Source organism: Oncorhynchus clarkii, chromosome 4, assembly GCF_045791955.1.
Source record: "Oncorhynchus clarkii lewisi isolate Uvic-CL-2024 chromosome 4, UVic_Ocla_1.0, whole genome shotgun sequence".
NCBI lineage: Eukaryota > Metazoa > Chordata > Actinopteri > Salmoniformes > Salmonidae > Oncorhynchus > Oncorhynchus clarkii.
Genome location: NC_092150.1, coordinates 37930669 through 37947629, shown reverse-complemented (window position 1 = coordinate 37947629; position 16961 = coordinate 37930669). Strand labels below are relative to the sequence as shown.

Here is a 16961-nt window from a genome sequence, read left to right as displayed (position 1 = left end):
TTGTTGTTTTTTTGAAGGTTCACTTTAATAAATATGTGGAACTCTACTTACGCTGCGCCTTGGTCCGCTCATTATGTATACGACGAACGTGACAGGCCAAGTATTACATGTGATTACAAAATGACATTATTTATTGAAAAATACAAGGTTCAATAAAAAGACGACTGTTAGGCATACCAACAGCCCTAAATGTAACTGAACTCTGTATCTCCGTATCTGCTGCTGAGAATCGTAGCCCACTCCTCCCCCCCCCCCCCCCCCCCCCATCTTATTCCAAATCCCCTGCAACACACATACACTCTCACGTTTATTGGCATGAACATTACAAGGTTATATAATTTTGTATTGAAAATCTCTTCTTACCGATTTAGTGCGATCCTTCTCCCTGCCTTCCATTGCTGAGCTGCTTATTATCTGGGCTATATTTGGGGACTTTGAGCTACACACAGGCCTCCGAGTGGTCCGTTGTCAGCCGGCTGCGTGAGGGGCTCAGGATCAACTTCATGTGTAAAAAGATCTGTTCACATAGATACGGGGATCTAAATGCTGAAAGCATTGCACATGCAACCTTCTTCAGACTCTCTCAACAGTGGATAATGGAGGCCCCCTGACCTCTCTGTCCCTTCCAGGTCTTTGCGCAGCTCCGTGAATTTTGATGACCAAAGGGAGGATGCCTTGAGCTTGATCAGCTGCATTTCAAAGTCCTCGATATCCTTCCACTGAAACACAGACAGATCCATGTCGCTCTCCTCAAAGTTGTCTGGCTTGATCAAAAAATAAGGCCCATGTTGCTTGACAGAGAACTTGTACTTCAGCTCCAGCTTCAGTACCCACTCCCCGACGCACTGCAGGACGCCATCAAAGGGGACGAACCCAGGGATCAGGAGTGGACTGGTCAGGCCAGCTGAGGCATGTGAACTTGTCGAGTCAGCTTGGACGCGGGAACCTGACAGATCAGTTGAGGCAGGGGAGTCTGGCGATCCGGCTGAGGCATGAGAACCTGACCAGCCGGTGGAAGTAGGAGAGCCGGTGGAGGCATGAAAGCCCGACGATCCGGCTGAGACAGGGGTGCCTGTAACGGTTCCCGGACCCGACGTCATTACACCGACACTCCCTGATGCTTCCCTTAGGTGAGGTGTTATTCTGTAACGACTGCGCTGAGAGTCAGAAAGCAAGTACAGGGAGTGAGTGTTTTAATAAATAAACGAAACAATAAACACAAAACACACCGACATGAATACAGAGTTAATAACACCTGACGAAAGAACCAAGGGGAGTGACAGATATATAGGGAAGATAATCAAGGAGATGATGGAGACCAGGTGAGTGTCATGAGGCGCGGGTGCGCAAGACGATGGTGACAGGTGTGCGGGATAATCAGCAGCCTGATGACCTAGAGGCAGGAGAGGGGGTATATGTGACAGGTGACCTGTTATGTCAGTGAGAAACATCATTTTTACATGCCAATCCACATCCTCTAGCTCTTGGTAGTTTTGGCCCTTTTCAGACAGAAATGCTTTAACCGTATCCAAATACTCCACAAACCATTCCAAAACTTTCCTTCCACTTAACCACCTGACACTGCAGTGACGGGGCAAGTCTTTGTGGATTTGTTCCATCTCTTCCAGCAGTGACCGAAACTGTCTGTGTGTCAAAGACCAGCGAGCAACAAGGAAATTCACGATTTTATCTACAGTAGTCATCACAGTATCCAAATTGGAATTTGAAATCTTGGAACACAGAATCCCTTGGTGAATGATACAGTGAAATTTAACCACGGGGTGGCCAATCTTATCTTCAATCAGCTTTGCCGATCCTTTATGTTTACCCATCATAGTGGGTGCACCGTCAGTTGTAATAGCGAATATGTTTTGAATGTCGACACCTCTCTCTCCTCAAAATGATCCTTGAAGGCTTTTGCTACTTCGTCCCCTTTAGTAGTACCGTGCATGGGTTTTAGACAACGCAGCTCCTCGCATTCCTGCTCGTGAGTCACAGTATCTTGCAACAACTGCCAGACGTGGAATGTCATTCACATCCACACTCTAATCAAGAGCCACACTAAACACGGGTGCAGCTTTTAACGCTACTGTTTGCTGCTCCTTCATATTTTCAACCATCTCAGCAAGAAGCCTTTCAACAGTTCTGACAGACACAGGGATGTCTTTTATCTTTACGATAAGATGTGCATTCGTTAGGTAATCAATCAAATATAGCCTGTGAACTAATGAGGAAGCCCTTCTTGATATATTCCCCATCAGTAAATGGTTTTCCCTGTTTAGCAATGCACTGCGCATCTTTAGCTCCCCTCTGTAGCTTTGATATTTTTGACTGCGTGTAGATTTGAAAACACACAGCTTTACTTTTCATACCTGGACACGGCCCTCTTGATTCCTTCAGCCTTGTCCGCCTCATTCTTGAAGTTTTTCTCATGTCTTGTTTCAAAATGATGATATACACTTGATGTCCGACAAACAACAGTGAGCGCAAACAGCCCGGCCCTTCAGTAAAACAAATCCAAACAAATCCTTTGTCCAAGAGGCAATAAATGAGTCCAAGAGGCAATAAATGAGCGGACAGCTGCCATATTTTTCTTTGCCGATTACTTTTTGCAAACTGAGCTTTTTTTAAATAACACAAGAAGGCTTGCTAGCTGCAAGCCATGTGAAAACAAATCTTCAGTGCCGCCTTGGTTTTGAATGTGGCATGAGAGGCGAGGCGGGTTAACTTTTGCGGTTAAATTCCCAGATAAAAAATACAAGCTAAATGGGTTTTCATCGCATTTTCAACTCTACTGATGGTTTTGTATCAAAAAATGTTGTGGCTTATAGCGAATGTGCCCACTCTGATATTGACATGTGCACTCCTCATTTACAGTGCAGGTATAGCCTACATGACTAGGGCCGAGACAATACCAGTAGCGTCTTTTTTTTCCATGGCAAAAATGAAAACACGTAGTAGATCAAACTCTTGGGTCCTTTAAAAACCTGCTGTATATAAAATATTGTTTGCTATACTTGGGAAATAAATATATGGGACACTCCATGACAACATAGTGTTTGTTTCCAACATTAGGGCTGTTTTCCTAAAGAAGTTATATCCTCTTCATGTTTTGCGTCCTTGCCACGCTACTCATGCGTATCGCGATACTGGTATCGTCCCGGCCCTATAGATGAGATTATTACGAACAAAAGAGCAAGATTATTTTTATTTGTGAAACTTTAGCCAAACGTCGATCATCATGTCACCAGATTAAGACCCTCAATTTATTGGGAAAGGAACATCAAGCTCATCACCGTGCACTTTCACCACCCTGTGAAGTTCATCATAACTTATTTTATCTGTAGCCTAAGAAATTGCTTGCTTTCCTGAGTCTTATGGGAGGACCACACATGTCATGAGATTCCAAGTTTACTTCGATATGTTGGTTATTATGTCAATATTTGCGCATAAAAACGTTTTTACCGCCATTTTTCGCATAATTGATTTTACAGACACAAAAAGATCCCATAATTCCTAGCGTATTTAGTTTTGACATTTTAAACCAGGCCGGTCATGAATTTTGTTTTATATCGACATGTACTTTATTCGCATCAAAAGGTTGGATGGCAACCTGGTTACAAACGCATAAAAAATGGTTGTGATCATGCAACATTGAGCAATTGGAACAAACCACAGGACATATTTATATTTAGGTCACCAATACCAGACCTCTGCCAAATCAATTTCTTGAAGTATGCTCGATTTAGCTCGGAGCATTTTGAAAGTATTTGACAGATACATTTGTCCTAGCAGGTGATAGGTTGGCTGCAGGAGGCTGCACCATACTTCACTCCAATGTTTCCTCTATCATGACACAAGGCGAGACCCAGATGCAGACACAGGAGGCAGTTGGTTGGAGTCTTACAATATGTATTAATCCAATAGGGTAAGGCAAGAGAATGGTTGTGGACAAGCAAAAGGGTCAAAACCAGTTCAGAGTCCAACAGGTACCAAAGGGCAGGCGGAATCAAGGTCAGGGCAGGCAGGATGATAAAGCTGTTGGGAAAGTAGTCCAGAGTCAGGCAGGGGTCAAAACCAGGAAGATGATCAAAAAGAGAATAGCAAAAGGAGTACAGGAAAAACATACTGGTTGACTTGACTAACATACAAGACGAACTGGCACTGAGACCGGAAACACAAGGATAAATACATACTGGTTGACTTGACTAACATACAAGACGAAATGGCACTGAGAGACAGAAAACACAGGGATAAAAACATACTGGTTGACTTGACTAACATACAAGACGAAATGGCACTGAGAGACAGAAAACACAGGGATAAAAACACGCTGGTTGACTTGACTAACATACAAGACGAACTGGCACTGAGAGACAGGAAACACAGGGATAAAAACATGCTGGTTGACTTGACTAACATACAAGACGAAATGGCACTGAGAGACAGGAAACACAGGGATAAAAACATACTGGTTGACTTGACTAACATACAAGACGAACTGGCACTGAGACCGGAAACACAAGGATAAATACACTGGGGAGAATAAGCGACACCTGGAGGGGGTGGAGACAATCACAGGAACAGGTGAAACAGATCAGGGCGTGACATCCTCTCCCCATGCAGCACTTATCTGTCCATCTTGTCTGGTGCGGTTGCCTAACTGTGGGATTGACCTTAAATTGGTTTTGGCTATTGGTTACGCAATGGGAATAGTGTTTGATATGGATTCCCACTGACTCTTCTCTCACGGGCTTGCGTACCCTTGCGTGTCTGTCTGTGGATAGACCAGCTGACGTGTGTATGACAGGCCAAGGGGTGTGTTGGTTTAATAGAGTCCCCTCTCACAAAGGGTTTCTCTCGTTCTGTGCTCCTTGTGTTCTCAGCCACAGAAACGAAACATCACAAGCATGACAGTGATTCCCTTTAAAGCCTGTGTCATTAGTAAAGTTTGTTATGATTACTATGATGATGTCTGGAAAGTATAGCCCTCCATCAATAACTCAAAGTAAAGTTAGACTGCTATTATGACTACTTTTTCAGAAGGTCAATGTGCTATAATCTCCACACAAGTACACTTATCCTGAATTTGATGCCATGGAGTAAAAAAAGTGCAAAGCTCAATGGGGTGAGTTTGCAATAGTTTGCAATATATTTCATATCATCTGTGAACCACTATTCAATTGATATGAAGTGTCTGCATGGCTGGGCCCTGGCCAACACAGCCTCATTAAGAAGCCTGTCTGGACCATTAGCTCTGGCAATAGCAAATATTGAGATAGATTTTCTTGGTTGGGGACCTTACCGATCTATATTGATGGACGCTCTCAGTTAAGAGTACATCGAGATTGTGTTACTCATGTGGCTTCCAGACCTCAAGAAATAGTGTGAGCTGCATGCGTACTTGTGTGTGCGCGCGACCAGGCAAGCATGCTTGTGTGTGATTGCCTATGTTTGTGTGTGAAGTTGAATCCTTCCGTGACATCAATGGCGTCCGCGTCAAAGGAGACGTCTTCCTTGACTTAAATTATATAAATATGCATATTTGTAAAAAAAAAAATGAAGTGACAGTTCAGGGAGGCCACAATGGTCAGCCAGAGCGCAGAAATTAACTATCAGAAAAACGTCTCCACCCGTAATCAAACTCCAATCCATTATCACTATAATAGACCATACCAAATAGATTAAAAAATGAATGGCGTGTGATGCGGCTGTTGGCAGTGTATCATTCAGAGAAACTCTTATCTCGAGTAGCACTCAGATAACTTCTCAATTTCCTGTTATAATGAGTTTCTTGCCTCCTCTTATGAAAAGAAAGAAGACAAAAAGAGTACAGACTCAATTACAGACTCAATTATTCAAACTTGGGATAGTTTCGGCTAAGTAGAGTTGCTTGGGTTTAGTTTTATTGTACCTACAGGTAACTTACAAAATAACGGAAACACCAACATAAAGCGTCTTAATATTGCGTTGGTCCCCCACGAGCCAGAACAGCTTCAATGCAATCTTGACAACGATTTTACAAGTGTCTGGAACTCTAATGGAGGGATATGTCACCATTCTTCTTCGAGAAACTCCATAATTAGTTGTTTTGTTGATGGCGGTGGAACACGTTATCTCAGGCGCTGCTCTAGAATATCCCATAATTGTTCAATTGGGCTGAAATATGGTGATTGAGACAGCATTGGCATATGGTTTACATAATTTTCATGCTCATCAAACCATTCAGTGACCACATGTGCCCTGTGGATGGGGGCATTGCCCATTATTTGTATACATGACCCTAAGCATAATGGGACTTTAATGGCTGAATTACAGCACCTACTTTCGATATACTTTGTATCCCTAATTTGTCTTTCCATTGTTTTGGCAGTTACAATGCCTTCGGAAAGTATTCAAACCACTCAACTTTTACCACATTTTGTTACGTTACAGCCTTATTCTAAAATAGATTAATAAAATCGTAAGCAATCTACATACAATACCCCAAAATGACAAAGGGAGAGAAAAAAAACTGAAATACCTTATTTACGTAAGTATTCAGACTCTTTGCTATGAGACTTGAAATTGAGCTCAGGTACATCCTGTTTCCATTGATCATCCTTGAGATGTTTCTACAACAAAAGATTGGAGACCACCTATGGTAAATTTAATTGATTGGACATGATTTGGGAAGGCACATACCTTTCCACAGTTGACAGTGCATGTCAGAGCAAAAACCAAGCCATGAGGGCAAAGGAATTGTCCGTAGAGCTCCGAGACAGGATTGTGTCGAGGCACAAATCTGGGGAAGGGTACCAAAAAATGTATGCAGCATTGAAGATCCCCAAGAACATAGTGGCTTCCATCATTCTTAAATGGAAGAAGTTTGGAACCACCAAGACTCTTCCTAGAGCTGGCCGCCCGGCCAAACTGAGCAATCGGGGAAGAAGGTCCTTGGTCAAGGAGGTGACCAAGAACCCGATGGTCACTCTGACAGAGCTCCAGAGTTCCTCTGGTGGAGTGCTGCAGAGATGGTTCCACAATCAGGCCTTTATGGTAGAGTGGCCAGATGGAAGCCACTCTTCAGTAAAAGGCACATGACAGCCTGCTTGGAGTTTGCCAAAAGGCACCTAAAGACTCCCAGAAATGAGAAACAAGATTCTCTGATCTGATGAAACCAAGATTGAACTCTTTGGCCTGAATGCCAAGCGGCACGTCTGGAGGAAACTTGGCACCATCGCTATGGTGAAGCATGGTGGTGGCAGCATCATACTGTGGGGATGTTTTTCAGAAGCAGGGACTGGGAGACTAGTCAGGATCAAGGCAAAAATGAACGGAGCAAAGTATAGAGAGGTCCTTGATGAAAACCTGCTCCAGTGCACTCATGACCTCAGACTGGGGGAAGGTTCACCTTCCAACAGGACAACAACCGTAAGCCCACAGCCAAGACCACGCAATTGTGGCTTTGGGACAATTCTCTGAATGCCCTTGAGTGTCCCAGCCAGAGCCCGAACTTGACCCTGATCGAACATCTCTGGAGAGACCTGAAAATAGCTGTGCAATGATGCTCCCATCCAAGCTGACAGAGCTTGAGAGGATCTGCAGAGAAGAATGTGAGAATCTCCCTAAATACAGGTGTGCCAAGCTTGTAGCACCATACCCAAGAAGACTCGAAGCTGTAATTGCTGCCAAAGGTGTAAAGGGTCTGTATGCTTCCTGTGTGTTAATGTGATATTTACATTTGAATTGTTCTCATAAATTTGCAAGAATTTCAAAAAACAATTTTTTCATTGTCATTATGGGGTATTGTGTGTAGATTGATGAGGGGGGGAAAACAATTGAATCCATTTTAAAATAAGGCTGTAACTTAACAAAATGTAGAGAAAGTCCAGGGGTCTGAATACTTTCCAAATGCACTGTACCTGTATATCCTCCTTAATCTTCTCCCACATTGTCTCTCTCTTGCTTCTGTTATCTCTGTCTACCACTCCCTCTCTCTCTTTCCTTCGCTCTCTCTTTCTGCCTCTCTCCCCCTTCAATTATAGCTGTAGCATCAGGTAAATAGTCCTCCCTCCCTACAGGCTTCTTAAAGAGTTTATCTGCTCCCCTGATGCGGTCTGTTGAGCCCTAGTCATCAATCACCTCTTCCGCCCCAGCCAGAATACTGTGCTCTGATGATTCTGCTGCTGTCGCTCTGACAGTGAGGCCATGGCTAATCACATTAAAGGAGACAGAGGAGTCACCCCGCCTCACCTAGCCTAACCCCCACCTCTTCAATCTTTATCTGCCATTATTCTCATTGAGTCACTGAAGCGATCAGAGTTGATTTAAAATCCTATAAACACACTGCAGAGATGCTCTCTGGTCTGATTATGTGATGGCTGACCTCTCCTAGATGCTTGACTGGTGAAGTTGCTCCATTCATGACTGTTTACCTTTCCTTAATACAGCTCATCACTTAATACAGCTCATCACTTAATACGGCTCATCACTTAATACAGCTAATCATGTGTCATCATGACTCACTCTACTTGTTAGATTCACGGAGTAGTTGTTATGATGGGTTTTCATCTGTGATTAGTTTTAATGTCAAATGCACAAGTAGAGAGAAATGCCTTTCTTGCAAACGTAAAACCCAACATTGCAATAATCAATAACAATGTATTACTAGAAAAAACACATGAGAAATAAGAATAAATATGAAGAACACAATAAGTAAGTAAGCGTAATATATACAGGGTCAGTTCCAAAACCATATTTGCAATGTGCAGGAATACTGGAGTGATGGAGGTGGATATATATAAGGGTGAGGTGGCTAGGCAACAGGATATATAATAAACAGGGTAGCAGCAGCTTGTATGTGACTGGGTGTGCGTGTGTGTAGAGTCAGTATAAATGTACGTGCATGTTATATGTGAGTGAGCAGATGATGGAGTGAGTGTATAGGGCACTGTGAGTGTGCATAGAGAATGAAAAGGTTAATAAAGATGCAATGTTAACTCAGATAGTCCATGTAGATTTTATGTTGTTGCTATGAATCAGTCTTAATGCTTGGGGATAGATGCCGTTCAAGAACCTGTTGGTGTCAGAGTTGATACACTGTGCAGAAGTAGAGAACATAGAAGTATGGCTTGAGTAGTTGGAGTCTTTAACGATTTTACTGGCCTTCCTTCCACACCGCCTGATATAGATGTCCTGGATGGCGGGGAGATCGGCCCCAGTGATTTACTGGGCTGTCTGCACCACCCTCTGTAGCAGCATGCAATCGAGGGCGGTGCTATTACCATACCAGGCAGTGATGCAGCTCGTCAAGCTGCTCTCAATGTTGCGCCTTCTTCACAACTGTGCGCATGTTTGGATCATAATGATTTGGACACCGAGGAACTCGAAGCTCTCGGCCTGTTCGTTGCCAGTGCTTTTCATATACACCTAAAGTACCCTTAGCGCAAGGAGTATCTTTCAGATCTCCATCTCATAGTTCATAAATGGACACACCTGTGGGCCAGAACCAGACAGTGACCTTTTTAATAGCAATGTCCAGTTTAGTATTCAACTAAAAAGACCACAACATCCTCAGTCATAGCACAGTCATAATAACACTTACGTGGTACTTTAGGAACAGGATGGGTAGAGGAAGTCTGCTTTTTCTCCATAGACACAATATTTAGAACTGGTCCTAGAGACCTAATATTTAGGCTCAGGAGCTCTTTATAGTTTATCTATCCCACCCTGTCCTGCATTATTCCTGGCCATCCCTCACAGCACTTTTCACCCCGAGTCAGCCCCAGCTCCAACTCCAGCCCCAGCTCCAGACGGCAGAGAGGCCCTGTTTTGACTAGACAGGCTGCAGATGCGGATTCCCCGCCGCTCTACAGTTTTATAAGACTTCCTGTACGGAATCGACCTGGTTTCCTTCTGGAGGCCATGACATCCGTGTGTGAAGGGGGGGACGGGGGAGCAGCTTGAACCCAGCAGCTACAGTATATATATGGGAGAAGCAGGGTCAAGTTGTCTTGGCTTCCCCAACTGACTGACACATTCCTAATCGTCTACACTGGTTGAGATTGGAGAAGGTCTGTCTGTTTTAGCCTTCTCTATTACTGTCTTTCTCTGCCACATTGTCTTGCTATCTCATGTCTATCATCTCTGTCTTCTCTCTCTCTCCCCACCCTCTTGCTCTACCTCCCTATCTCCCCCCTCACCCTTCACACTGTCTTTTTTTAAGACCGACAGACAACACAGGGCCCTCTGTGTGTGTGTGTGTGTGTGTGTGTGTGTGTGTGTGTGTGTGTGTGTGTGTGTGTGTGTGTGTGTGTGTGTGAGATAGCCGTGGTGGTGGTGCACGTGTTGCATGCTTCTGCCAGCCGTGTGTCTGTCTGGGTTATGTAAAGAGTGCTATGTGAACAGACCAATCTCTTCTCAGACCAGCCCCTACTCTTCCCCCTGGGCTGGTAGACAGCTGCGGGACACTTTCGAACAGGAACCCTTCTCAGTCACAGGGTGACCGGGTCATGGTCAACTGTCACCGGGGGTGTGTGAACGTCTGGTCTGGCATGTCGGACTGAGGAGAGACACAGGAAGTCCTGCGGGGCTGGAAGAGGGCCAGGTTGGCAAAGCTGCATTCAAGTCACAGAGGGCCAGAGAGCGAGAGAGTGAGAGTGTGTTTCTGTCTGTGTGTGTGTGTAGGGCTGTGTAGATCTTCCTTCTGTGGTTTCTGTCTGTGCTCACAACTTTTCTCATACCAAATGTAGGCTAGGCCTAACCTTAACTGTCAACTGATGACCTGCCCATTTTTCATGCATGAATATTAATGCAGTTTCGTTTTCCTCTTGAGAGGACAGTACATTAGACACGACAAGGAATTTAATTTTAATGGTGTGCTTTTTGAAGGACATGGCATCCTGGGACACCCAGGCAGGGGCTGCACATGTAACCTCTGCTAACCCCGCTCCCCTCCAGCCTGGCCCACTACCACCCTACCTCCCTGCACCCCCCCCCCCCCCCCCCCCCCGAGAAGGAAACTTTGTACGTCTAGGGTAAAGTTGTATTCAATCATTAGCTGTGAGTTTGTATGCTTGCAGCGTGTTCTAACCAATTAAAAGATGACAGAATAGAATTGATAGTGTTTGTGTGCAGTACTTATCAACAACTACTGAGGAAGAGATGCCTATACCGTATGCATTGCTAATACTCTTTAACTAAATCATTGTAATGAATTTGTGTTTATTGTGACATGATTGTTGTTGTCATCCATCAATGCTTTATTAGTGAGAATGTATGCTAATTACAACACATTTCTACCAGCTAAGAAGGACGTGTTCTCTCTGTGTCGGTGCTAAATCATTACGCTTTCGCTAAAAGGTATGTTTCCAAATACACTAAAGTGCTGAGAGCACTCACTTCTGAATATACTTTCAAATTCCTTGTAAGAAGCGCTGTACTTTTACATGTCAATTTCTGTTGGGTTCTGCCCTTAAGCACTAAACAGCACATCCTCTCTGAGACAGCAGAACATATCATAAACTCTTCACCCCTTCACCCCCATTACTCACAGGGCTGAGTTTGGTGTTTACATGCCAACATTAAGCCAGTGTGAATTAGACCCCTGAGGTTAACCCAACTGTGGAGCCCAGCACAGCACCTCCAACATCTGCTTCAGCACAGATCCAAGCTATAAATGGACTAGTTCTGAATGGGCCTCTAACTAAGCCTCCAGTACTATGCTGTGAGGTGCTGTGCCCAACAATGCCAGTCAGTATCACAGTAACCCTGCTGTAGAAATTTGAACATTCATATTCAAGCATTAGCATGTACATGCGTGTGTTCCTGCCTAAATGACTACCGACCCGTAGCACTCGAGTCTGTAACCATGAAATGCTTTGAAAGGCTGGTCATGGCTCACAACAACACCATTATCTCAGAAATTCTAGACCCCCTCCAATTTGCATACCGCACCAACAGATCCACAAAAGATGCAATCTCTATTGCACTCCACACTGCCCTTTCACACCTGGACAAAAGGAACACCTATGTGATAATGCTATTCATTGACTAGAGCTCAGTGTTCAACACCATAGTGCCCTCAAAGCTCATCACTAAGCTAAGGACCCTGGGACTAAACACCTCCCTCTGCAACTGGATCCTGGACTTCCTGATGGGCCGCCCCCAGGTGGTAAGGGTAGGTAAAAACACATCCGCCATGCTGTTCCTCAACACGGGGGCCCCTTAGGGGTGCGTGCTCAGTCCCCTCCTGTACTCCCTGTTCACTCATGACTGCACGGCCAGTCAACTCATGTACACCAACATCCTCACATACACACACTAGCAAAAGCTTGAAACCCTTTCCGCAACATAAATCCCAACACCATCATTAAGTTTGCTGATGACACAACAGTGATAAACCTGATCACCGACAACCTATAGGTAGGAGGTCAGAGACCTGACTGTGTGGTGCAAGGACAACAACCTCTCCCTCAACGTGATCAAGACAAAGGAGATGATTGTGAACTTCGGGAAAAGGAGGACCGAGCACCCTTCCATTCTCATCGACGGGGCTGTAGTGGAGCGGTTGAGAGCTTCAAGTTCCTTGGCGTCCACATCACCAACAAACTAACATGGTCCAAGCACACCAAGACAGTCATGAAGAGGGCATGACAAAACCTATTCCCCCTCTGGAGACTGAAAAGATTTGGCATGGGTCCTCAGATCCTCAAAAGGTTTTACAGCTGCACCATCAAGAGCATCCTGACGGGTTGCATCACTGCCTGGTATGGCAACTACTCGGCCTCCGACCGCAAGGCACTACAGAGGGTAGTGCGTACGGCCCAGTACCTCACACGGCCTAGATTCCTGCCATCCAGGACCTCTATACCAGGCGGTGTCATAGGAAGTTGTCAAAGACTCCAGCCACCCTAGTCATAGACTGTTCTCTCTGCTACCGCACAGAAAGTGGTACTGTAGCGCCAAGTTTAGGTCCAAGAGGCTCCTAAATAGCTTTTACCCCCATGCCATAAGACTCCTGAACAGCTATTTGCATTGCCCCCCCCCCCCCCCACTTTACTTCACTTTGCATTGTTGGTTAAGGGCTTGTAAGTAAGAATTTCACTGTAATTTGATTTGATACACACTACAGTGTGTGCTCTTATACACACTTAAACACACACAGACACACTTGCAGGCTTACATAACACTTAAATATACTCTAAATTCCTCACGAAGTTACGCACATACACATTGGGTCATATCACCATCAGTCATATTTTTGGATAGGCGCCTGAGAGGACAAGATAAAGCAAGCCTCGGTAATGTAGAACGTTCCAGCTAGGGTTGCAAAGCTGCTGGTAATTTACCAAAGTTGGCAGAATCAAAAGATGGTATTTAACAGAATCTATGGCAATCTATCCTGACTTTGGAAATGTATACTTGAATCGCTTAAAAACATATTCATTCATATATAATATTCACTTCTAGTCGATAGACCATGTGGTTCAAGAGAAAATACCCTAATTAATGAGGGAAAAAAGCATCAAATCAACAATGGCATTATTTTCAATTAACTCTGCAACTCTTCCAACTATTGACTTTTTTCAGAGCTGCCGCCAGTTTGACGTCAAAACATTGACAACAAATACATATTTACATATACAAAAAATCTATTGAAAGGATATGTCATGCTGAAACCCTCATATTAAACACCAATGGTATTCACAAAATTGATGGTTTATATTTAGGATAATGTTTTACAGCTGTCGTTCTACTTTTTATTTTAAAACCATATTTTTCAATTATTTCATATATTTTACATGTGATAAGGCCACACAGAGGGCCACACAGAGGGCCACACAGAGGGCCACACAGAGGGCCACACAGAGGGCCACACAGAGGGCCAGAGATTATTACAGACACCTGTGATAATCTAAAGTAACCAAAAGGGCCACTAGATGTCTCAAGTTCAGAAAGTGGGGGGGACATGTCCCCATCCCCAGTGAAAGTTGCACCCCTGGTTAGGACACACAGTGTCCACGGGACCAGACCCAGCCAATGCAAACCCCTGCCTGCCTGGCACTCGAGATTCAAGGCTAAACTAAGCCAACATTGAATCAAAAGTCTCTTGGCAGGAACAGAACACGAAGTGAATTGGCTCAATGAGCTGAGATGCCGCCTTAAGTTGTACTTCATCATCACTCTTTCTTTTTGTTGTGCCTTGTCTCGTTTGTGATTTATTGTGTATCGCTGTGGTGATTGATAGGCTTTGTAGTGTTAGGGAGTTTATAGTCTAACCAGGGGCCTGCAACCTTTCCTAGCTACTTCAAACATGTCACAAGTTACAATTTATTTTAAGCTTTCAAATAGGCAAATTCTTCTCTTCTCCTCTACCCTGCAACTCTTCCCTTGGTCCTTGGTGTACAAGAGATGTGTTTTCAATATACCCTGTAAAATAATGGTTAATAAACAACTCTAAAGGGCCCCATTTTTTAAAATTATATTTAGTATTTTCCAGTTTTTTTTCCTTCTCTCAATATTACAATTATTCATAGAGACACAGTGGAAATTGATGTTCTGAGTCCCATGTTAATGCTTAAATCACATCAGAAGACACATTTTGAGGTCTGGGAAAAAAAACGACCTTTCAAAAAAACGTTGTGCATTTAGAAAGGAATGTGTGGTGTAGCTACGCTTCTGTTAGGCCGACCACTGCAGCACATGTCATGCCTTCTCACTGTGTTGGCCAATTTATCAGAGTAATGTAATAAAATGGGCAAAGCAGCATTTTGAAGCAGCAGTGTACTCTAGTTCTGTCATTTTTAAACCCACACAGCTTTAACGACCAGATTTATTTGATAGTTTCTTTCCTGGAATAAATGCGCCTAGCATGTTGCCTTCCCATTGAACGATAAAATTCTGGAATACGCTGTAAGATTAAGGAATACACTGTAGCTCGCTGTTCTGTCCATCTGGTGAACCCTCATGGAAAGCTGAGGAGACAACCGTGGTTGTCAATACGTCTTAGCACTGTGCTCACGGACTTCATTGATTCCAATCTGAAGGTGCTCAGACATTGCTGGTCCGATGATGCTATGTTGTTGTGGCTCCTTGTTATGTCGTTGTTGAATACTTTAGCAACAGGGTAGATATTTTTCAGTTGTTGTACGCATTTTTGTGTGCCTCGGTGCCGGTCAGAGTGCACGATTACCATGTGCATTTTCCTGTGTGTGTAGGTTTGCTGTATCTGCTAGATTCTCTGCAGGTCGTAGGATGACTGAGTGTGTCTCGGGCCGTTGCCAGAATGTGCCCTGGGAGAGGTGCACAGGTGCAGTGGGCCAGGTTGTGGTGGGACAGTAGGGTAGTAGAGGGCCTGCCTGGCTCATAGGCTACATGAACACATACGCACACACACACATGCATCCAAACGGGAACACTAGGATGGGTTGTAGAGGGCTGGTCAGTAAAAGGATACATGTGTCGCCACTGCCCGGGTTTCACAGTCGGGTATAACTTCGACAACTCAGTCTGTTCTCACGCTCGCCAGGGCCGACCATCCCACCAACACCTCTCTTCCTGTCTGCCCTGCTGAACACAAACAAACACAGGCTTCGAGTCGTGAGATCTCCTGTCATACAGTATATTGCATATTATAGAATCATTTTGGATGGATATGTGTTGCCAGTGTGTCAGTACCACTAAACACAGTGTCAACAGTCAGCAGTGATTACTATCACAGTGACTATGAAGGTGAAGGGTCATGCTATGGTTACTGCGAGGGCTTGAACCACAGGCAGTCATAGGCAGCCCTAGTCGTGTGGTGTGGATGGATCTGGGACAGTATGTAGACACACTGAGGTGTGTCTCAGTTCCAGGTATTTGACTAGGATCATTCCCTAATCCCCCATGATACGATGTTAGTTCAGATGTTAGGAGTTAATGCTGTTATGCCATATGCTGCATAGCAGGGGTGTGTGTTTGGTTTGATGGGGTAATGGGGGGGCAGAGGGCAGAGAGGGGATGTGTTGATAAAAATGTGGGATTTGGAACGTAGCACGGGGTGAGTGCTGACTGTTATGTGACTAAGGAGCTTGTGTAGCTGTGCTTATTTAATATTCCAGGGAATCGTTTATTAAAGAGGTGAATCTCTTTTGTAAACTAAATCAGATAAGGGGATGCTTGGGCCTCTGAAGTGCTTTAGATGAAGTGTTTTGTTGGCATGGCTCTTGGAAAAAAAGACTTCAATGTTGTTGGGAAAGGTTTTTTGGAGTGAGTGTGTGTGTGTGGGGGGCCATGGATTCTCGGGTAGGTTGTGTTATCTTCCCGATAGGGCAGACCCATCCGTTTCACTCTATTTACTCGATAGCGCCGGTTTGGTTTGGTTCGCCTTACTGGAAAATATTAATGCATTTCACTGTTTCACACCGTGGCTGATCTGGCTCTATGTTGTTGATGCTGGGAGACGAACAGCGCTACTGGTGTTCCTTCCATCTGTCCGCAGAGTCAGAGTAGTCATCATCCTGGTTGCATCCCAAATGGCACCTATTCACTATTTAGTGCACTGAATAGGGTGTCATCTGAGCTGTAGACCCTCTCTGGAGGGGATTTGGGGGCCTCCAACCTCTTGTGGTTGGTGATGTGCCTGACCGGAAAGCATGAGGCAACATGAGCCACCTGTCTCCTTCTCCTTTCATCTGGCCCTGGTTAGAGCTGACAGTACCGTGCAGACCTGGGTTCAAATAGTATTTTAAATCATGTAGCTTCATTGAGCTTGCCTGTGGCTTAATGGAACCAATAGAAAAGTCACAAAGGTGCAAACCCATTCCACAGATTATAACAAACACAAAAATTATGTGAAAGATTTCAAATAGTAATTGAACCCAGGTATGGTTATTGCTGCCAGTAACGTGGCCCCTGTCTGTCAGACGGTCAGACTATGGAGCCATGGGGAAATTGGCCCTGAAAGGATGACAGCCTCCTCCGCGTCTTTAGCGCTC

General features: G+C 44.5%; 1 protein-coding gene across 1 annotated transcript in view; it reads left to right on the top strand.

The window, feature by feature from the left end:
- LOC139406789 (N(G),N(G)-dimethylarginine dimethylaminohydrolase 1-like) overlaps positions 1–16961 on the top strand; it is a 109649-nt gene that overhangs the window by 12607 nt on the left and 80081 nt on the right. The window lies entirely within an intron of this gene.